This window comes from Malus sylvestris, chromosome 4, assembly GCF_916048215.2.
Source record: "Malus sylvestris chromosome 4, drMalSylv7.2, whole genome shotgun sequence".
Taxonomy (NCBI): Eukaryota; Viridiplantae; Streptophyta; class Magnoliopsida; order Rosales; family Rosaceae; genus Malus; species Malus sylvestris.
In genome coordinates this window covers 1,034,162-1,057,785 of record NC_062263.1, presented here as the reverse complement: position 1 = coordinate 1,057,785, position 23,624 = coordinate 1,034,162, and the positions used below count along the sequence as shown (strand labels likewise).

The 23,624-nt window shown below is 37.9% G+C and overlaps 1 long non-coding RNA gene across 10 annotated transcripts; it reads right to left on the bottom strand.

The window, feature by feature from the left end:
• Positions 1 to 10,889: 10,889 nt before the first annotated feature.
• Positions 10,890 to 20,410, bottom strand: LOC126618654 (uncharacterized). 10 transcript variants are annotated; one of them, XR_007621791.1, is made up of 3 exons: positions 19,596 to 20,410; positions 18,843 to 18,901; positions 10,890 to 11,083 (listed from the first exon to the last, which is right to left on the bottom strand). It is a non-coding gene; the product is annotated as an uncharacterized LOC126618654 (long non-coding RNA). The 10 variants fall into 10 exon arrangements; XR_007621788.1 differs by lacking the exon at positions 18,843 to 18,901 and adding an exon at positions 12,076 to 12,134; XR_007621789.1 differs by lacking the exons at positions 18,843 to 18,901; positions 19,596 to 20,410 and adding exons at positions 12,076 to 12,134; positions 12,829 to 14,191.
• Positions 20,411 to 23,624: the final 3,214 nt, after the last annotated feature.

Genomic DNA, 23,624 nt, shown 5'->3' with positions numbered 1-23,624 from the left:
ATCTTTAATGGGAGATGTAGAATGTCTTAAAACAGGCATTTTATATTTTTTCTTGGTCGAACAACTTTCAAATGGTAGAATGTAAATTATATATCTTCACGGAAGATGAAAAGAAAAATATGTATTTACATTTTTTTTTTACAACTTTAAAAGGTGAGTTATGTCAGTCAAAGAGATAAAATAAATGAGATCTCAAATTTACATATTGCCTATTAGAGGAGAACTTATATTTACATCTTCTGATGATATGTAAATGTAGTTTTTACATCTCAAATTTCTATCTCTCAATTGAAAATACTCTTACGAAAAATGACAGAAATTAACAGTGTTTGAAAGGTAAAAAAATGTGTGTAGATAGCATCACCGTCAACAATATTATTCATTTTGGTTATTTATTTTCATTTCCTCTCTTCATTTTCCAAAAGTTTTTTGTACCGTCTACATATTAATAGGAAAATATATTGTCCCGATTTCCAGACTGTTCCAGAATCAGTAGGGTTTATCGATCCCGAAAACTCCAACAAATTGTTATTTGTGGGGCAATATTACAGTATTATATTGATCGTGGGTTACAAGGTACGGATTGTAGTATTTTTTCAAATTTTTTGAGGTCCGTGTGTTCATATATCATTGCACTTTCCAGAACAGAAGGGGGCCAACTTATATATGGATATGTACGGTGTCACTCAAAGAATCTTTTCCAGAACAGAAGGGGACCAACTTATAATGTATGGTGTCACTCTAAGAATGTTTGGCAATAGTCATCGACATTAGTTGTGCATAACTTAATAAGTAAAAATCATCAGTATTTAGCTACTTGTCGGATGTGATCCTCCGAGGACCCGTCCCCAAAGAAATCAGTCTCTGTCGAGCCAAATTTTAGTAGTGCAATGATATAGTCAATTGAAATAATCAATGCAGTTTAGGAGGACACATTGAAAGGACATGCATGAATTCAAATTCTGGATACTGGATCAATGCATAGGGCTGAATTCTTGTTCTGGAGCTGACAAATTAGTAACAATTTCACAGCAAACTCGATCTGGATACATTATTGTGCGTTAACTTCATCTCAGTATCAAACCAGTACTTATTATTCAAATCATTACCCACATCACAATTGTTCGAAGCGTGAATTTTGTAGCCCTCAATCAACAAGACAAGACCTTTCAGATCAATAGGTGACTTGAAGATTAAGTACTAAATATTGGGCAGCATGTTCACAATCGCCATTGCCGTAGCTGTATCCATATCAGCATAAGAAACTTCTAAGCGAACAAGATTCCTGCACTGAGTGCTGATCGCAATAACATTCAGCAGCAAGTCCACGATAAGGTCCTCCCTTTTTTATTGATATTTGCCATCTACAAGCAATGACATGTCAAGATACAGCTTTAAGTTAATATGTCAATTTATCAATATATACAGAACCAAATGAAAAAAGATAAAAGCATCCAAAAAATTTCTCATAAGTAGGGCACAGGCATGGGTGGGGAAACAAACTAATGAACCCGAAATGGAAGGGAAGTCGCCACAGTACAGTAAAGAAAACTAGAGAAAGGCACTGGTAAGTAAAAGGAAGACAAGTACAAGCAGGATGACGAAAGACTGGGTCAGTCGGAAATGAATAACGTTAATGTAATACCCATGTTTAATTATTTTGTAGTCATTATAAATATACTAACTTGGTTATACTCGAGTACAGTGAGGAAACCATCTTCATAGATTCAACAACCAATTCCACTTAACTGATCCTTAACATTTTATCGTGGCAGTCGGCATCATACTGACCCAAGCAAATAGTAAACTTTGTCGATCTCTTTGCTCACTTATTGTCAGCTCTTGATTAATCGTCTGCCAGGAAACTGAAGGTCAAATCCATTACCCTTTTGATAAAATCGTAATACGAAAACACATGAAGAAAATTTTCCATATTACACTTACAAAAATCGTACAATAACAATTCAAACTGCAAAACAAAATCCTACCAATCCTTTGCCCATTTTAGATCTTTTGGGACAGAAGATAAGATAAGACAAAACATTATTGTTTTCTGTCTGTTGAGAAGTCAATGATATCATCCCTGATATCTTGGCTTAGTTTTAGGAAACTATTTTGTAAATTGTTTATAATTGATTTGAGAATATCTGTAAAGCCTAGAATGTAGGATAAGTTACCTATTTGGTTAGATCTCTCTTTGTATAAAGACTCTAAGAAGCAATAGAAGAAATTAATCTTCTGCAAAATATTTGTGGTACGATTTTACATGGTATCGAGAGCTAGGCCGAAACCCTAGTTCCTTCCGCTGCCCTTTGTTCTTTGCTATTTTCACATAGCCTTTTTCGTCGACCTCCATGGCTACCGACGCAAGTTCTGGAAGCAAATTCAATGCTAAGGCTGATGCTTCCAATCCTCTTTTCATTCATCATTCTGATCATCCAGCCATGATGCTGGTTTCGAAACCCTTGAATGGGGATAACTATTCAACCTGGTCTCGTGCTATGAAGATCTCGCTGAGTGCCAAAAATAAACTTGGCTTTGTTGATGGCACTGTCCTGCAACCTTCTGTCAAGACCATGCCGGACGATCACGCTTCGTGGCAGAGATGCAACGACATGATCGTTGCGTGGATTATTAATTCTATTGACTCGGATATTGCTGATAGTATCCTATATATGACTGATGCTCATGCGATCTGGGAGGAATTGCGTGAGCGATATTGTCAAAGTAATGCTCCCCGAATTTTCCAAATACAACGGGACATTGCTTCACTTACACAAGATCAACTTTCCATTGCCGCGTATTACACGAAGATGAAAAGTTTGTGGGATGAATTGTCGTCATACAGTGAATCTGTTTCTTGCACCTGTGGAGCACAGAATGAGAGGAACAAGTTGATGCAATTTCTTATGGGACTCAATGACTCCTATAGTGCTGTTCGAGGACAGCTCCTGTTGATGAATCCTTTACCTACGGTTCGTCAAGCCTATGCATCTATTTCCCAGGAGGAGAAGCAACGAAGCCTTGCTTCTTCTCGAGTTACTACAGACGTAGCAGCTATGGCAGTACGTCAACCTAGTTCGAAGTCTTCTAATCGCAAACCTTTGCATTGCACTCATTGCGATCAAGACTACCATACCATTGATACCTGTTATCAGCTTCATGGATATCCACCAGGACACCGTTTGCATAAAGTTAAACCATAGAAAGGAAACCAGCGACCAAAAAAAGATCGGGGATCTTCCTCGGCGAATCATGTCTCGGAAAATGCAGCCACCAAAGAGGAGTTGCAGTCCGTCATGTCTGGACTTTCTGATGCCCAGTTTCAACAGATTCTACAAATCATGAATGGTCAGAGCCGTGAGGAACAGCCACATGCTAATGTCGCTAAGACAGGTTTGTCGAACTCTCCCTTGCATCTCCATCGATGGATAATCGATAGTGGTGCAACGGATCACATCACTTCTTCACCAGAATTGCTTACTGGTGGTGTTAAAAATAAGAATATGTCTCATGTTTTGTTACCCAGTGGAGAGCAAGCCCGCATACTTTCCATTGGCCATGTCCCTCTGAGTTCTACTTTTAAATTGCAAGATGTGTTGTGTGTGCCTACTTTTAAAGTAGATTTGATGTCAGTAAGTCGTATTACGAGTGGCTTACATTGTTCAGTAACTTTTTTTCCTTCCTGGTGTATTGTGCAGGACCTAACGACGAGGACGTGATTGGTTTGGGTAAGCAAAGAGGCGGGCTATACTACTTGGTGGCCTTGGCTCCTGATCAGTCTAAGTTTCCTCGACGGTTCTGCAACCTTGTGCTTTCACCAACGGAGCTCTGGCATCGGCGTTTGGGTCACTTGTCATCCTCTCGTCTAGATTTCATGTCCAAACAGTTGTTACATTTCCCTTTTGCATCTAATAATGCTTGTGATGTTTGCCCTTTAGCCAAGCAACATCGATTACCTTTTACTGTTAGTTCAATTTCATCTAATCAACCCTTTGTTTTGATTCATTGTGACATCTGGGGACCTTTTAAAGTTGCATCTACTTCTCGAGCCAAATATTTTTTAACCATTGTCGACGATTATTCTCGCTTTACATGGATTTTTCTTATGCAACACAAACATGACACACAATCTCTTCTCAAGGATTTTTTTTCTTTTGTTAAAACCCAATTTAATACTTCTATTCGTAATATCCGTGTTGACAATGGTGGGGAATTTTTTTCCCTTCGTGATTTCTTTAAAGATCATGGAGTGATTTACCAACACTCTTGCGTTTATACGCCTCAACAAAATGGGGTCGTCGAACGCAAGCATCGTCATATACTTGAAACTGCTCGTGCCTTGCGTTTTCAAGCTAATCTTCCCCTCCATTTTTGGGGTGAATGTGTGCTCACAGCCGTTCATCTCATTAACCGTCTTCCTACACCCATTCTTTCCAAGCAAACACCGTTTGAACGTTTGTATTCTAAACCTCCTACCTTTTCACACCTTAGGGTCTTTGGTTGCCTCGCTTATGCCACTGATGTCAATGTCACTCACAAATTTTCTCCTCGTGCCCACAAATGTATTTTTTTGGGATATCCCAGTGGTCAGAAAGCCTACAAATTATATAACCTCACCACTCGCCAAATTTTTACCAGTCGTGATGTTGTCTTCCATGAAAATATTTTTCCTTTTCACACATCCCCTTCTTCATCTTCCCCTCAACCTATGTCTTTCTCCAACCCACTTCCTGAACCTCCTTCACCTGATCCCGTGTTACCCTCGGTCATCCACCCCTCTGACCCTATGCTCTTTGTTGAGCCGACCTCTTTCGCTGATGCCGAGTCTCCCGCGCCTCCTTCTCCTGCACCGCTACCTGCATCTGCTGTTCCTGACCTCACGTTGTCCGTGTCTGAGCCTGCACCTGCTCCGGCCCCGGTGCTCCGTCGTTCCAGCCGCCATTCTTCTCCGCCACCCAAGTTACGAGATTATGATTGTCCTACTCTCAAGCTTACCCAACCCCATCCTCTATTGTCTTCGTCGTCTGGTCGCACTCCAGGTACACGGTATCCACTCGCTAATTACCTTACTTACCATCGTTTCTCACCCACACAACAATCTTTCCTTGCACATATTACTCGACAGGTTGAACCTCGGAGTTATGAGGAAGCAGCTCGTTTTCCTCATTGGCAAGCTGCCATGGCTTCCGAATTAGCGGCATTGGAAGCCAACTGCACTTGGTCTCTTACTCCCCTTCCCCGTGGCAAAACTCCCATTGGTTGTCGTTGGGTTTACAAGATTAAACATCGTTCTGATGGCTCCATTGAGCGTTATAAGGCACGTTTAGTTGCCAAGGGCTATACCCAGCTTGAGGGTGTTGATTTCCATGACACGTTTTCTCCCACTGCCAAAATGGTCACTGTTCGCTGTTTGTTGGCTCTTGCTTCTTCTCGGCAGTGGTCTCTTCATCAGTTAGACGTTCACAACGCTTTTCTTCATGGTGACCTTCATGAAGAAATTTATATGACTCTTCCTCCCGGTCTTCGGCGACAGGGGGAGAACTTGGTTTGTCGCCTTAGTAAGTCTTTATATGGTTTGAAACAAGCCTCTCGTCAATGGTTTGCGAAGTTTTCTGAGGCTATTCAATCCGCTGGTTATGTACAATCCAAGTCCGACTACTCTTTATTTACTCGGAAACAAGGCAAGTCCTTTACAGCTCTCTTGATTTATGTTGATGACATTTTGATTACGGGAAATGATTCGAGTACTATTGATGCCCTTAAACAATTCCTTAATGGTCGTTTTAAAATCAAGGATCTTGGTGATTTGAAGTACTTTCTTGGGATTGAAGTATCACGTTCTAAGAAAGGGATCTTTATTTCCCAACGGAAATATGCTTTAGAAATATTGAAAGATGGAGGTCTTTTGGGAGCTCGTCCCGTCGACTTTCCCATGGAACAGAATCTTAAATTATCAGACAATGGTGCAATCCTCAAAGACCCGGCAAAATATAGAAGATTAGTGGGGCGTCTGATATACCTAACAATCACTAGGCCGGATATAACCTATTCCGTGCATGTGTTGAGTAGGTTTATGCATGAGCCTCGCACACCACACATGGAAGCAGCTCTTCGGATTTTGAAATATATCAAAAATACACCTGGACAAGGTTTGTTCTTCTCTGCGGAAAATATTTAGTCTTAAATGCATATTGTGACTCGGACTGGGCAGGTTGTCCAACAACACGAAGATCAACTACGGGGTATTGTATTTTTTTGGGCGCTTCATTGGTTTCTTGGAAGTCAAAGAGACAAAAGACTGTGTCTTTGTCATCAGCAGAGGCCGAGTATCGAGCCATGGCTGGAGCTTGTTGTGAATTATCATGGCTACGATGTTTACTAAAGGACCTAGGTATACTACATCAAAGACCGGCTCTGCTCCATTGCGACAATAAAGCAGCTCTTCACATTGCTGCTAACCCAGTTTTTCATGAGCGAACCAGGCATATAGAAATGGACTGTCACTTCATCCGGGACAAGATACAAGATGGTTCAGTTGTCACGAGATTTGTTCCTTCCTCCAATCAACTTGCAGATGTACTCACGAAGCCATTAGGAAAGGATACTTTCTCAAAGATCATTCACAAGTTGGGAGTTCTCAATATCCACTCTCCAACTTGAGGGGGAGTGTTGAGAAGTCAATGATATCATCCCTGATATCTTGGCTTAGTTTTAGGAAACTATTTTGTAAATTGTTTATAATTGATTTGAGAATATCTGTAAAGCCTAGAATGTAGGATAAGTTACCTATTTGGTTAGATCTCTCTTTGTATAAAGACTCTAAGAAGCAATAGAAGAAATTAATCTTCTGCAAAATATTTGTGGTACGATTTTACACTGTCACTACAGTAAAACACCATCTGCTACAAAATATGTACGTTAACAAAACAGAGAAGAACATTTCCCCAATTGGTCAGATCAACTAGTAAGATTACTTGCCAAAAGATTTATAAGAAAAAATGGAAAAGAATATAAACCAAAATGGTAAGAAATATACACACAAGCAAGTACTTGTCCAGCTGATAGAGGGGGATGACCTGGACTAGATAAAAATTACATGAACCTACCCTTAACTCACAAAGGAAACTAGAGAAACACATATGCCGCACTAGTTGTTGGAATTTAGATTGGAATTTAGGTTGTTATCTTGCGGGCCAAGGATTTGTTACTTGCCCGTTAAGTTTTTTGTTTTGTCTAGGATTTGTTTATGGTTTCCTTGTGGGACAAGGATATTAGAGTTTTCTATATCCTTTAAGGATTAGGATTTTGCTTTAGTTTTCACTATATATAGTAGTGCTTGTATTAGTTAATAAATCAAGTCAGTCACAATGTAGTCTCTAGGGTTTTTGTAGCCGTCTCGGCATTCTCAATTTGTTCAATAAAATTCCTATTACTTTGTAGTCTTGTTTGTTCCGCGTTCGTTCATTGTGGTATGCGCACTCTGATATTCAACTTGGTATCAGAGCAGGTTCAATCCTTTGGGATTTAATCTGCTTTGGTTGTTATTAGTTTCGTATGTTTGTTTAGTTTGATATTTAAAAAAACAAAATTTTTTGCTGAAGCTTTGTCGTGCATCGCTACTCCGCTGCTTGAATCGATTCCGCGGCTATCCATTGAACTCGTTGTCCGCACCACCACCAGTTGAATCCGCTGCTTCCCTTGTCGTACCCGTCGCCCCCACACTGTATCTGACCCACACGTCCCCTGCCTCGTTTGCATGATCCACGTGCGTCCAGATTCGACTGAGACCTTGACCAATCACCATCTCGTGCTAGTCTTGAACCTCTGTTGCTGCTTGCTGCAGCGTCCTGATGAACATCCCGCCCAGATCGTCATCGCATAGTGCCTGTTTGAAGCCTGTACTCAACACTCGATGCTCCCTTCCACCGCATCTTTTCCGTTCAGCCCATAACTTGCATCGACGAACCCCGCGCCAAGATCATGCATCGACGAACCAAGACCCGCTTGCTCACTGTTATCGTACTGTTGTTGAAAGAAAAAAAGCGAAAAGAAAATTCAAAAAAAAAAAAAAGAGGAGACAAATCGGTTGTTTGTTTGGGCCCAGGATGAAGGAAGGAATGGTTGAATGATGGAATTGCTCGTCCGCTCGTCCGCTTGCTTGTTTGTTCGTTCGTTTGTTTGCTCGTTTGTTCGCTCGTTTGTTTGCTAGCTTGTTCGCCTTGTCTTGTCCGCCTAACGGAGCTTGCATCCGCATCTACTGGTTGGCAAACTCATGTTTGTGTACCGCCATGAGTTTGATGGGGGGTGTTGGAATTTAGATTGGAATTTAGGTTGTTATCTTGCGGGCCAAGGATTTGTTACTTGCCCGTTAAGTTTTTTGTTTTGTCTAGGATTTGTTTATGGTTTCCTTGTGGGACAAGGATATTAGAGTTTTCTATATCCTTTAAGGATTAGGATTTTGCTTTAGTTTTCACTATATATAGTAGTGCTTGTATTAGTTAATAAATCAAGTCAGTCACAATGTAGTCTCTAGGGTTTTTGTAGCCGTCTCGGTATTCTCAATTTGTTCAATAAAATTCCTATTATTTTGTAGTCTTGTTTGTTCCGCGTTCGTTCATTGTGGTATGCGCACTCTGATATTCAACTCTAGTGAAGATGACCTGGACTAGATGAGGTTATCAGAAACCTAAACCTAACCCTACATTCAGTCTTATAAATAGACCCAAAACTGAGGTGATAAGTACACAAACAAAAACTACATCTTCAGAGATGTGCAGGGTAGCTTCAGAAAACTAATTATAAAGGTGCAGACGATGTTGTTGAAGAACAGGATGGTTTTCTATCGAATCTTTGATTTACCAGAGGTATATCTGTCTTTAACTGGCCCTTTAAGCATTTCACAATCTCATTCTTCAATTTGTAGTGATACATATATATATATATATATATATATATATATATATAATTATGGAAATGATAGTATCACTGACATGTTTCGCTCCTGACCATGAATTAGGTGAATGGCAGACTGATTGCCTTGGTTTCTGCTTCTGAATACCAGGTCATTGGTTTCTCGCCAGCATGCCAGTGGCTATAAGAACTTTGTTGGCGGTCCTCAATCCCCGGTCGTTAATAGATCAATATTTTACTTGATGAACAAGTACCATCAAGTAAAATATTTATATGAAATCGCACGGCAGTTGAAGTTAGTGCACTTGCATAAATAGGACCACAGGATTGCCCCTTTGTTCTTAATCAAACAACCTAGAAATTTTGAGTAGGACTGTGCGTGTGCGTAGTGAGAAATAGGAAGCTGAAGAGGACTTCCACGCCGCTAAAGACCAATGTAGATCTTGTTTTGGTATATGTTTATGGAAAAAATAGATGTTGCATTTGTAAGAGTCATTTCTCTATTGTATCGCTGTGTGTTCTCAAGTTCGTTGTCATCTAGAAAACATGCTACGTTGTTAAGAGATAGTACCGAAATATGTTACAGCTATGTACAATTTACTCCTTTTTCTATGCTCGTATTTTACCTATATTACATTCCTTACATGTACAAATGTCATGTGGGAGTTCCTCCTTGAGGTCATGAACCCTAAACCTTCAAATATTTATACCTATCGTCAATTCAAAATCTATTTGCAGAACTGCAGAGAAATATAAATTTTTCTACATATCGTCAATTCAAAATCCATTTGGTGACTCAAACTTAAAAAAATTTCCTGTTTGCAGCAAGACTAATTAAACTATAGCAACGCCTTCATATTGCATAAAGGAAAACTGCAGATGAGAACGAGTACTTTGATATCAATATTCGGATCTCACTGGTCTTCCCTGCCACAAAAGTGAGGATGTAAATCCCAGTTACGTAACAAATTGCAATCAACGGTGACTCAGAAACAAGAATTGGGATTTAACGCCATCGGCCACAGCCGAATTGCAGTCAACAACGAGGTCAGAAACCCCTAGAGCTGCAGAAACAAAAAGGAGGGAAATTGAGAAAAAAAAGCAGGGATTAGGGTATTAAGGAAAAAAGACCTTGTTTTTTCTTTTTCTTTTTTCTTTTTTTTTATTGGCTTGAAGTTGGAGCTGAAGTTTGACGTTACCATCAGTGGTATGCCACTGAAGGTGGTGAAAGGGAAGTCAACTTGAGAGAGAAGCTTGTAAAGAAAGCTTAGGGTGGAGATATATTGAAACTGACCGGGTATGAGCATGCTAGAGTCTACTTGGGTCTATGTTGGAAGGTTGCTCAAGGCACATCACAACTCATCAAAGTTCAAGTTGCAACTGCAACTCTAGCCCTCATTCTCGGGTAGAGTTGCAGCTGCTACTAAACCGTCATTTTTTGTTACCAACTATCCCTTAATTATAGGGTTTATGTCTTCTAGTATTTCAGCTCTAGATTTTTTGTAACTTGCAACTAGGGCTAGCCTTTTTATCTTTTGGTCTCTTCCTTGTAGCTGTTTTGTAATTGTTCAATGGGTTCTTTACCTGACTCGGTCTCTCTATAAGAGCCCTCTCTTGTAATACCAATATATGATGAAAATATACAAACAGTTTTGTTAAATTGAATTTCAATAAGATAGGATTCTCTTTAGCCTTTGTTAAGCACAAAATTCACTTCAAATCCTACAAAATCTCTTACTTAATGAAATCCTTCAAAATCTTAACATTTTGAATACCTACAGATTTGTATGTAATCATTTAAAATCTTAGGGGGGTGTAGTCAAACTAAGATTTTAAAGGATTTGAAAGGATTTTAGATTTTATAGGATTTTAGAGGATTAAAGACTCCTACAAAATTCATATGGATTTTAAAGAATTTGAATGGATTGTGGTGGATTGTGGTGAAAGTATTTGAAATCCTAGGCGGTGAGGTTGGATTCTTTTTTGACACACCCCGTCCCGAAGGAGGGCATGCTGGCCGTCACGTGAGAGTGACGTAACCATTTGCACAGTACGGAAGCTTTAAGATACAATTTAAATTGATACACCCGAAGGTGAGTCCTAATTTTGTCCAATCTGTCAGAACACCGTCGAATTCCTCGTAGTCACCACACCTTTGTGATTCCTGAACCTGGAGGGGCGCAAAACCAAAATTGAGTGGGTCAGTAAAACAATTCTTTTCCAAATCCAAACATTTCTCAAAACGTTGTAACCCCTCTCCGTAAAACCTGTATACTTTCCCAGAAATGTAAAATATAAATATACATATATATTCTCAAAACTTCATTTTTACTATCTCAACATTATCTCTTTATCAATCATGCCATGCCATGTCATCTCAACATTTCTCATATTAATTATGCCATGCCACATCATCTCAACAGTAATAAGGTATGAATGCATCAACATAATCATATCAGGTGCAAGAAAGTAATCAACCGTAGGCCCTCTAATAGCCCTATACGGTTGAACCTAGAGCTCAAAATCTATCATTATCACTCTACCGGAGTCACCTCTGTGACCCGTCCGGCCTTCTGCACGCAAGTTACGCTCTAGTGCTTCTCATAAATCATCTGTGCACATAATCTAAGGTCACCCACCAGTCGGAATCTCACTAACACTCTCGCGACTGGTCTGTCGTACCCACTCCGCGTGGACTGTACGACTAGCATCTACTTGGATCCAAGGCGAGCGTGCGATGCGGTGAATACTATAAGCACTAAACCATGGTGCAGGATTTGAGCTCAATATATATCATCATCATCATAACAGTAATTAAATACTCATCTGTGCGTCCACCGCACCATTTCATACATATGCATCATAAATCAATTCTTACCTGTGCGTCCACCGCACCAATTCATACATATGCATCATAAATCAATTCTTACATGTGCGTCCACCGCACCAATTCATACATATGCATCATATATTAATTCATGCATGGCATTTCAACTCACATTTCTATATACTTTTCATATCAATTCTATGCATGGTATTTCACTTCCCGTTTTTTTTTTCCACATAACTCATATGCATTTCATTTTAAACATATTTTCATTTCAATTCAATTTCTGGGAAACGTCAAGTATATATATACGGAAAACAAAACTGCCCACTCACCTGGAGTTCGTCCAACAACTCCCTAGCACCACACATCAAGGCGTCATGACGATCGCCGCCTAGAATAGTAATCAAATCCAGGCTCAGAATTCATATCGATAGAATACATAACTTATATAAAATACGTCACTACGTTGATCGATCCGGAAGATCTGCCACTCAGATTTTAAATCCATAACTTCCAGAGGTCCACATTATACCTCTAGGACAACATCCTAAAATTTCATTACCATCCAACGGTCGGATCTCCGTCAATTTCCAAAACTAAGTGACGGTTAACATTTTATATTATGGACTTACAATTCCAATTCCGGAAGATCCGTAACTCGGATTCCCAATCCGTAAGTTCCAATAATCCTCAAATATTACGTATTACAACGTATCAAAGTTTGGTGATGATCCAACGGTCGGATCATCAATTCACATTTTCACCTAAATGTGAAAACTATAAAACGTTATTTGAACACCTAACCAACAATCCTCAATAACTTTCTCATACGGTGTTCAATTTAGGTATATGAATATACCACAGTGATCTACTCGACGTCACGGACGTCGACATATTTTTAAAATAATTTTATTTTTATTTTTTTTACTGTAGCACCTTCTTCTTCCTTGGGTCGCCGGACTGGTTTTTCCGGCGGCCGTATTCTGGGCAGTTTTTCAAATTGCCATAACTTTGTCATTTCTCAACGAAATCAAGTGATTCAAAAACGAAAGTTGTAGCCCTTGAAGATACAAAGAGAATGGTACCTTGCACAACACCTAGTTCGCCGTTGTTTGGCCGGAAACTGCCTCGAAAGCCTCGGAGGTCGCCGGAAACTGGGTATTTTTCAAATGAGTATAACTTCTTCAATACTCAACGAAATTGAGTGAAACAAAAAGGAAAGTTGTAGTACTTGACGAGACGAAGAGATTGATACCTACCTTGACTCCTAACTCTCCAGGGATTCGCCGGAAAACGCCTCGAAAGCTCCGGCCAAACTTTGAACTTGTCGATCTCCGTGTTCTTACGTCCAAAAACTTCCAACGAAGCACTCCGAGCTTCCTTGGGACCTCACCAAGCTTGCTATGAGCTTGGATTGTCCTAAAACAAAGTCAATTCGAAGATCATGAACAGTGCACTTTCACGGGGAGTTTAGAATCTAGGTTTTCCGAAGTAAAACTTACCTGAAATTGGTGTCTACGTGATCGTGGAGTCCTCAGGAATGCCATGGTAGCTTTAAATCCGACGTTGGTATAAGTTTTAGGTGGTTTTGGGTGGTTGCCTGTGTGTTCGAGAGGGTGAGAGAGAGAGAACTGAGAGTAATCGTGAGGGAGGAGAGAGAGAGAGTGTGAAGGACAGTATACGGGAAATGGGGAGGGTTTTGAGGTGTGGGGATCCCACATGTCCAATCCAATCCCAATTTCATAAAATTCCATCATAAAATTTAAGTCTAAGTCTCCACTCTAATTACCAAATTTTTTTGGAGCTTAGATATAACGAACGTGAAAATTATACCTTAGTCACGTATTAGGGACATTTTCGTAATTTCATGTCCTCGGAATTAAAAATTCCGGGACGGGCTGTGACAATCTCCCCTCCTTATAGAATTTCGTCCCCGAAATTCCAGCAACCAACTAAATCATCTATACTCATACAATAGCCTCGGATAAATCTCTCTCATCCGATTCTCTTTCTCCCACATAATTTTCTACTGAATGATTTCCTTCACAAAGCTTTTACTACTTACTCTGTCTTAATTCTCAGGACCTTCTTTTTCCAATCCAAAGTCGTCCTTGGTTCCTTATCAAGTCGAATCCAATTTAATTCTCAATAGTTGCACCAGAATTCCATGAGACGACTCTGCCACCTAGTGACAACGCATCGAACACAAATACATTAAGTACCGTTGCCCTGTCTGAAAAAAAAATTATTACTCAACACTGGAGTAATTGTACTAACTTGGTACATTGACCAATTATCACTTCAAATTCGATCATAACCATCCTATGTACAAGGAAACTTGTACACATAATCCAAAGTAATATCTTTCCATTTCCACTGCGAAACAGAAAATAGTTATCTCAATCCAAAGGTTTATCTCTTTCTGCCTCAATCTGCTGACCAAATAAAACTGTCAAATGGTATGATAAATCTTATTAGTTTTGGAATATTGCAGAAGTTGAACAGTGAACTTCGTCCAATATTTGCTTCCTTCAAATCCTCAGCATTAGGCACATACTTTTTGTTTTCTTGTATCCACATACCATTTGATTCACGAATCATGTACTCATTCTTTTTCCCTTCTTTCTCTGCCTTGGTTAATTCTTAAATTTCCTCATCAAACATTTAAGTTTCGAGTACGAACTTACTAAAAATGCCTAACTTGAAATTTAACAAGTATAACTTCTTCTCGATCTTGCATTTTTAATTTTTCTTCCATTGGTTTTCAATCCACAAGATGATACTCTTGGCAAACGTGCCAGACATTAATCTTACTGTAGTCTTCTCACCAAGTGCTTCAGCTAGAACAAACTTTACGATCACCCTGATCGTACAATCATGTTCATTAAGCAATACAATTCACTTTCGCTGCCTCATATCAAAATCCTTCCAAGTAATGGATATTGAAGACTCTTTTGATTTGTAAAATCTTGCATTCTTATCAAATATAATGCCTTCATAACTTCACAGCAAGAATGGTAATCATGACTTCCAAGTCACCCGTAGGGTAATTCATCTCATGAGGTTCCTTTTATCGTGAAACGTATGCAATCACCCTAACATTTGCATCAACATGCCTCCAATACCATTCAAGAAACATCACTAAAAATTTATGATTACCACTATTCTCTGGGAATACCAAAATACGTGCATGAGTGAGGAAATACTTCAGTTGTTGAATCCTTTGCTTACAATTCCTTCCCACTCATACCTAACCTCTTTTCTCAACAGTCTCGTCAATGACAAAGCAATGACTGAAAAATCTTTCACAACCATCCAAGATAGCCTGGTAAGCTAAGAAATTCCAAATCTCAATTACGACTCGTGGTTGTTCCAAATTTTAATTTCTGTTACCTTTTAAGGATTCACTTGAATACCTTAAGAATATATAACATATCCCAGAAATGCTGCTTGATTCATCCAACATTCGCATTTGCTAAACTTAGCATACAATCGACATTCTTCCAATCTTTGTTCTACCGACTTAATACGTTTACATGCTCTGCTCTGGCTCAGAATATGCCAGAATATCTTCAATGAAAATGATATCAATTATCAAGGCATTATTGGAATACTTCATCCATCAACTCATAAAACCGCATGAGTATCCACATAGCATCACCAAACTTTATAAGGACCATAACAAGTCCAGAAACCATCTTATGATCAACGTCACTTATAATATTCAATTGGTAGTAACCAGATCTCAATTCAATCTTTGAATCTTCGCAATTACTTCTGAGCTGGTTAAATAAACATCAGTACATCACCATGGATAACGGTTCTTAATCGTTACCCGACTTCATTGTCTATAATCAATGAACAATCTCTAAGTCCATTTTCTTTCTCACCAACAAACTAGGGCTCCTCAAAAGTGTTGTACTAGGTTGAATGAAACTTTTATCAACCAATTCTTTCAACTGAATTTCCAATTCCCTTAACTCATCCTGAACCAATCTCCAATATAAATTTATACCTGGCAACAAATCAATAATGAACCTCATATCTCTGCCTGAAGGCAATCCAGGTATACTTTCAAGGAAGACATCAAGAAAAGTCTAACTCTTTCGACATTATTCACACTACTCCAAACAACATCATTTAGCACCACATGAGCTAAGTATTTTTGACAGCCTTTCGAAAACAATCTCTTTGCTCTCACAGCATAAATAACGGCCTGACTCAATCCACTTTGCATACTTACAAAAGTAATCTCTGGTCATCCAGATCGATGGAAAGTACTGGTTTCCCGTAACATTCCGTCTTGTCACAATTATAACCAACCAATCTAATGGAACAGAATTAACTGATACCATATATATTCTATTATTATTAAGCATTCTAAATAAGTACAACACTAACATAAAATAACCTACCGGTTTGCTTGCTTAACGAATCCACGAATGAGTTATTAATATTACGGTCTGCAGCCCGCAATACTGATAAATCATCGTTGTCTCGATAAGTAGGCAACCACTCTCAAAGATATAACATTACTATTTTGTTACTCAAGGCAAAATACATACACTCGTCTCAACTACATTTATTTACTACTCTCTAGGTAATAACATACATAATAAGAAATATATCAGCCGAAGTCAACTAGAATGACCAATACGGCTGATTTAACTCTTATCTCAATAATACGTCAGCCGGATCCACTCCGCGTGGTCGGTACGGCCGAGCCTATAACTCACCAATTTCTCATGTGTCAATCGAATCCACTTCTCATGGTCTGTACGACTGAACATATAACTCATCAAATCTCTCTGTACCCACGGTCAATCCGACCAAACTACTAAATCCATAACTCTGCTGAATCGACACTATGATATCATGGAAAATTGTTGAGTACAACTGATTCTAGGGACGATTCACAATTCTGTGTCCCCTCTGTTCACATAAACACATTCATTAATTTCACACTTCCCAAAGTGTTAATTTTGTACCTGCTGCACAAGGTACATTTCCTTTACTCGAGACACCTTGTCTCAAATATCTGGGATTACCAGTATATCCATCACTTTTATTCTGACCAGCGACATTAAAACCTCAGCTAGAAGAATTAACTCTAGCTTCACTTCTTTCGAAGCTCTAAATCTTTCTATATCCTTGATATGACGAATCATTAACTTTATCGTCTTCTTTTAATTCCCATTCATTTCTTATTCTTCTTTATTCTCGTTGCTCATGTTCTCAGAGTCCTCAAGATTCAACAACATCTAGCATACTCCTGATAAGAACTACAATGGATAGTGGTCACCCAAAATACCACTTCCCTTTTGTCACCCAGCTTAAAACAACATAACACCTCCACCAAATTAACAACAATATCTGGATGGAACGAGGCTAGTCTGAAAACTTTCTATAATATCCCTCGATCATCACCTTCCTTGTCTCATATTTGTAAACTCTTGTTTACTACCATCGATAAATGCCGGAGGGATAAACTTTTCCTTTAAACAAGTCCTTAAACAATTCTCAATCGACTGATTCCTCTGGTGACAACAATTCATACTCCTGTTTCCACCAGGATACAAATTCATAACCAAAACCAAGTAGTCGTCTCGACCCCTTGTCAGAAGGAAGATTCCTTTGACTTGCATATTCCGAAACATCTTTTCCAATTGGTTAATCCGTCACTTTGTTCCCTCAGGTTCATCATTTCTCTTAAGTGATTCAAATTCAACTCATAACCCGTCTTAAAATGTCCATTTTTCTAATATACTGAATCACCATAAGAATAGTTTCCCCTAACCCGCTAAATCAAGGAGACTAAGTTCCTCTAACTACGTGGTTTGCTACGAGGCGGTGTAGTTCTGACAGAATTCACTAGAAACTTCTCAAGATGTCCAAGATTGCAACCATGCTCTGATACCAACTGACACACCCCGTCCCGAAGGAGGGCATGCTGGCCGTCACGTGAGAGTGACGTAACCATTTGCACAGTACGGAAGCTTTAAGATACAATTTAAATTGATACACCCGAAGGTGAGTCCTAATTTTGTCCAATCTGTCAGAACACCGTCGAATTCCTCGTAGTCACCACACCTTTGTGATTCCTGAACCTGGAGGGGCGCAAAACCAAAATTGAGTGGGTCAGTAAAACAATTCTTTTCCAAATCCAAACATTTCTCAAAACGTTGTAACCCCTCTCCGTAAAACCTGTATACTTTCCCAGAAATGTAAAATATAAATATACATATATATTCTCAAAACTTCATTTTTACTATCTCAACATTATCTCTTTATCAATCATGCCATGCCATGTCATCTCAACATTTCTCATATTAATTATGCCATGCCACATCATCTCAACAGTAATAAGGTATGAATGCATCAACATAATCATATCAGGTGCAAGAAAGTAATCAACCGTAGGCCCTCTAATAGCCCTATACGGTTGAACCTAGAGCTCAAAATCTATCATTATCACTCTACCGGAGTCACCTCTGTGACCCGTCCGGCCTTCTGCACGCAAGTTACGCTCTAGTGCTTCTCATAAATCATCTGTGCACATAATCTAAGGTCACCCACCAGTCGGAATCTCACTAACACTCTCGCGACTGGTCTGTCGTACCCACTCCGCGTGGACTGTACGACTAGCATCTACTTGGATCCAAGGCGAGCGTGCGATGCGGTGAATACTATAAGCACTAAACCATGGTGCAGGATTTGAGCTCAATATATATCATCATCATCATAACAGTAATTAAATACTCATCTGTGCGTCCACCGCACCATTTCATACATATGCATCATAAATCAATTCTTACCTGTGCGTCCACCGCACCAATTCATACATATGCATCATAAATCAATTCTTACATGTGCGTCCACCGCACCAATTCATACATATGCATCATATATTAATTCATGCATGGCATTTCAACTCACATTTCTATATACTTTTCATATCAATTCTATGCATGGTATTTCACTTCCCGTTTTTTTTTTCCACATAACTCATATGCATTTCATTTTAAACATATTTTCATTTCAATTCAATTTCTGGGAAACGTCAAGTATATATATACGGAAAACAAAACTGCCCACTCACCTGGAGTTCGTCCAACAACTCCCTAGCACCACACATCAAGGCGTCATGACGATCGCCGCCTAGAATAGTAATCAAATCCAGGCTCAGAATTCATATCGATAGAATACATAACTTATATAAAATACGTCACTACGTTGATCGATCCGGAAGATCTGCCACTCAGATTTTAAATCCATAACTTCCAGAGGTCCACATTATACCTCTAGGACAACATCCTAAAATTTCATTACCATCCAACGGTCGGATCTCCGTCAATTTCCAAAACTAAGTGACGGTTAACATTTTATATTATGGACTTACAATTCCAATTCCGGAAGATCCGTAACTCGGATTCCCAATCCGTAAGTTCCAATAATCCTCAAATATTACGTATTACAACGTATCAAAGTTTGGTGATGATCCAACGGTCGGATCATCAATTCACATTTTCACCTAAATGTGAAAACTATAAAACGTTATTTGAACACCTAACCAACAATCCTCAATAACTTTCTCATACGGTGTTCAATTTAGGTATATGAATATACCACAGTGATCTACTCGACGTCACGGACGTCGACATATTTTTAAAATAATTTTATTTTTATTTTTTTTACTGTAGCACCTTCTTCTTCCTTGGGTCGCCGGACTGGTTTTTCCGGCGGCCGTATTCTGGGCAGTTTTTCAAATTGCCATAACTTTGTCATTTCTCAACGAAATCAAGTGATTCAAAAACGAAAGTTGTAGCCCTTGAAGATACAAAGAGAATGGTACCTTGCACAACACCTAGTTCGCCGTTGTTTGGCCGGAAACTGCCTCGAAAGCCTCGGAGGTCGCCGGAAACTGGGTATTTTTCAAATGAGTATAACTTCTTCAATACTCAACGAAATTGAGTGAAACAAAAAGGAAAGTTGTAGTACTTGACGAGACGAAGAGATTGATACCTACCTTGACTCCTAACTCGCCAGGGATTCGCCGGAAAATTCCTCGAAAGCTCCGGCCAAACTTTGAACTTGTCGATCTCCGTGTTCTTACGTCCAAAAACTTCCAACGAAGCACTCCGAGCTTCCTTGGGACCTCACCAAGCTTGCTATGAGCTTGGATTGTCCTAAAACAAAGTCAATTCGAAGATCATGAACAGTGCACTTTCACGGGGAGTTTAGAATCTAGGTTTTCCGAAGTAAAACTTACCTGAAATTGGTGTCTACGTGATCGTGGAGTCCTCAGGAATGCCATGGTAGCTTTAAATCCGACGTTGGTATAAGTTTTAGGTGGTTTTGGGTGGTTGCCTGTGTGTTCGAGAGGGTGAGAGAGAGAGAACTGAGAGTAATCGTGAGGGAGGAGAGAGAGAGAGTGTGAAGGACAGTATACGGGAAATGGGGAGGGTTTTGAGGTGTGGGGATCCCACATGTCCAATCCAATCCCAATTTCATAAAATTCCATCATAAAATTTAAGTCTAAGTCTCCACTCTAATTACCAAATTTTTTTGGAGCTTAGATATAACGAACGTGAAAATTATACCTTAGTCACGTATTAGGGACATTTTCGTAATTTCATGTCCTCGGAATTAAAAATTCCGGGACGGGCTGTGACATTTTTAGTCTTGGTTATATATACTTTTTGCTCTCAAATCCCACAAAATCCACAACTTATTGAAATCCTCCAAAATCTTAATTTTTTAATACACTTTTTGGATGGATTTTAAAATCCTTTAAAATCTTTTAATTGACTACGCCTAGATTTGAATGGATTCTAAAATTCTTTAAAATATTTTAATTGACTACACTAAGATTTTAAAGTCTTTTAAAATCCTCTCAAATCTGAGTTTGACTACAAGATTTTAAAGGATTTTAAAAGTGATAGATTTGATAGGATTTAAGAGGATTAAAGACTCCTACAAAATTCATATGGATTGTGGTGGAAGGATTTGAAATCCTTAGGGGTGAGGTTTCTTTTTAGTCTTGGTTATATATACTTTTTGCTCTCAAATCCCACAAAATCCACAAATTATTGAAATCCTCCAAAATCTTAATTTTTTTAATACACTTAGATTTGGATGGATTTTAAAATCCTTTAAAATCTTTTAATTAAGTACACCTAGATTTGAATGGATTCTAAAATCCTTTAAAATCATTTAATTGACTACGCCTAGATTTGAATGGATTATAAAATCCTTTAAAATCTTTTAATTGACTACACTAGGATTTTAAAGTCTTTTAAAATCCTCTCAAATCCGAGTTTGACTACACCCCCTTAATTACTACACTTGGATTTGGATGTATTCTTTAAATCCTATTAAATCATACTTTGACTACAATATGATTTCAAAGTATTTTAAAATTTTAATTGACTACATCCTGATTCTAAAATCATTTAAAATCCTTCCAAATCTTAATTTGACTACACCCCTAAACATCTTTGCATGAGAGTTTACATGACATTGGGACTCTGTATCCATTGACAATCAATTTGGAGATGGATGTATATTGTAACATGGTATAAGAGTGGACTATCCATGAATTTAGCCAAAATTAGGACATACATATGATCCGCTTGATGCTCAATTATATAGTTTCAACTTCTATCTTTACTTTAAATTACTTTACAAGTTTAAAAACAAGAAAAAATGGAAATGTCCTATTAATTTTGATGTTTGTTTATTTTCCATATTCATCCCTATTTCCATTGTACATTGTCATTGACATCAAGTACATCGTATCGGTCCACCAAATAGCAAATATTAACACAACGAACTTGCCATAAACAAAAAAACAAAAAATGAAAACAAGAATAAATGGAAACATATGCAAATTTACTTGCATATGTTTTTAGAACACACTTAATTTGTTACCATATACATATATATTCCTCCCATATGTTTTACCATATATATTAATAAATAAATAAACATTTCAAAACTCCATATCCACTAAATCCCCTTGGTTAAAATCACTTTTAATTATGACATCTCCAAACTTCAATTTTTTAGGAAATTTGTCATATTGTAATATACTCTATGCATGAAATAATAGATAACTTGTGCGGCGCGTAAGTAAACCTAAAAACATTTAACTGAGTACATACGTATTACCATGCACGTAGTCACACCCTTCCAATATTCTTTTGCGCATTCATAAAATGATGTATATATTCTCGTGAACGTGGTATGTGAAAATGCTCTTAACTTGAGTTGTTTGGCAGTTATGTTCTTATTTTTTTTGTTTCTTTTGAGTTACTATTTGATTTTTTTTCTTTTTTCTTTTTCTTTTTCTTTCAGCATTTTTTTTATGGCATTTTCCAATTCGTAAGTTTATTGAAAATTTAAATTGCGATTATATCATTAATTAATTTTTTTTTGCGTGGAGAAAGAAGGTTGGTGAGCCTGTAAAAAAGAAAAAGGGATAAGGTTGGTGAATACCGGGTGGGAATATCTCCTGCAGACTTGCCAAACAGTACCCTTTTTTTTTTTTCTAGAACCCTCTATCCTCCCTATAAATTGATCCAGTAATTAGTCATTTGTACACATTGAAAAACTCTTACATTGTGTTTTGGGTTCTGGTTGGGGATTTTATCTTCTAACATAGGATGGTAATTAGGATGTGTGGGGTAGCTCCAAAAACCCTAGATGACGAAGATGATGAGGATGCTGGTGATCTTGATTACGATTCTCAACCAGTAATCGCATCCATGATTTACCAGAATTTAGGTATATTTTTAACCCTCAATATATACCCTTTTCGGTTTGACATCTTTATTGGGAATTTCATGTCTCTCTAGTTTGACATTTTGTTTGGATCTGGCAGGTTTGAGTCTATAAATTAATCTAAGTTGATTGATCATCCTGCTATATCTAATGGTTTTTATTGACTATAAACTCCACAAAATTCTACAAATTTATTTGAGAAAACAAAGAATTTCTACGAAGGTTTGATGAATTCTGTATTCGCCAACTTTAAATCTTCAAATATTTTTAGGAAAGTTCATTTGCATCTTTTCATTAAAATTTATTTTTTTAAAAGATAGATAACTTGTACGGCGCGCAAGTTTTCAAGGATTGGATAGGGATTTCACCAGAAGTATTTTCCTTTCTTCATCCAGTGCTTTTAGCCTTTTAGGTCTTGATTAATGTCATTTGTGTTTTTTTCTAAACTGTGCGGTCACTGGATCTGATAATTGATGTTTTTTCTTCTTCTGTATAATAAGCTAGCAAGGTTTTGTTCATGGCCAAACCTAGTTAGATTTGATCTGGTCATATATAATTTTAGCCTCTTGCCAATTAGCACAATTTTAGTTTAATCTTATTTTTTGGATATTTTAGTTTTATTTGAATACAAACTTTTAATTTACAGTCTACGATTTTTTAAAAATTAAAATAAAAATGGTTAGTAACTCTCTTGACATGGGGTAGTTTTCTTTTGATTTTTAGTAATTTTTCCCTTATTTAATAAAAGTATTCTTTTTAGAAATAAAAAAACTGAAGAGCATTTTTTATATTATGAATGTTTTCACTAAATTCACAAGTTAGGTGCGGTGATTGTGTTTTTTTAATTTATTTATCTAATTATGTTGCTTAATTAACGAATCATTTTCACTCAAGGATCAAGGAGATTGCAAGCAATCTCAGAGAGGAGGAAATCTACGCAATGCTCATGGACGTAGCATGCTTTTCAAGAAATGTTCAAGGTTTGGTTCTGTTTCTTATGGTTTTGATTTGATTTTGATAATTTCGTAGACTGGAAAAGTGGTTGGATTTTTTAATTTAGGGGTTGTTTATATACATTGAATTAATTTAGGGGTTTTTT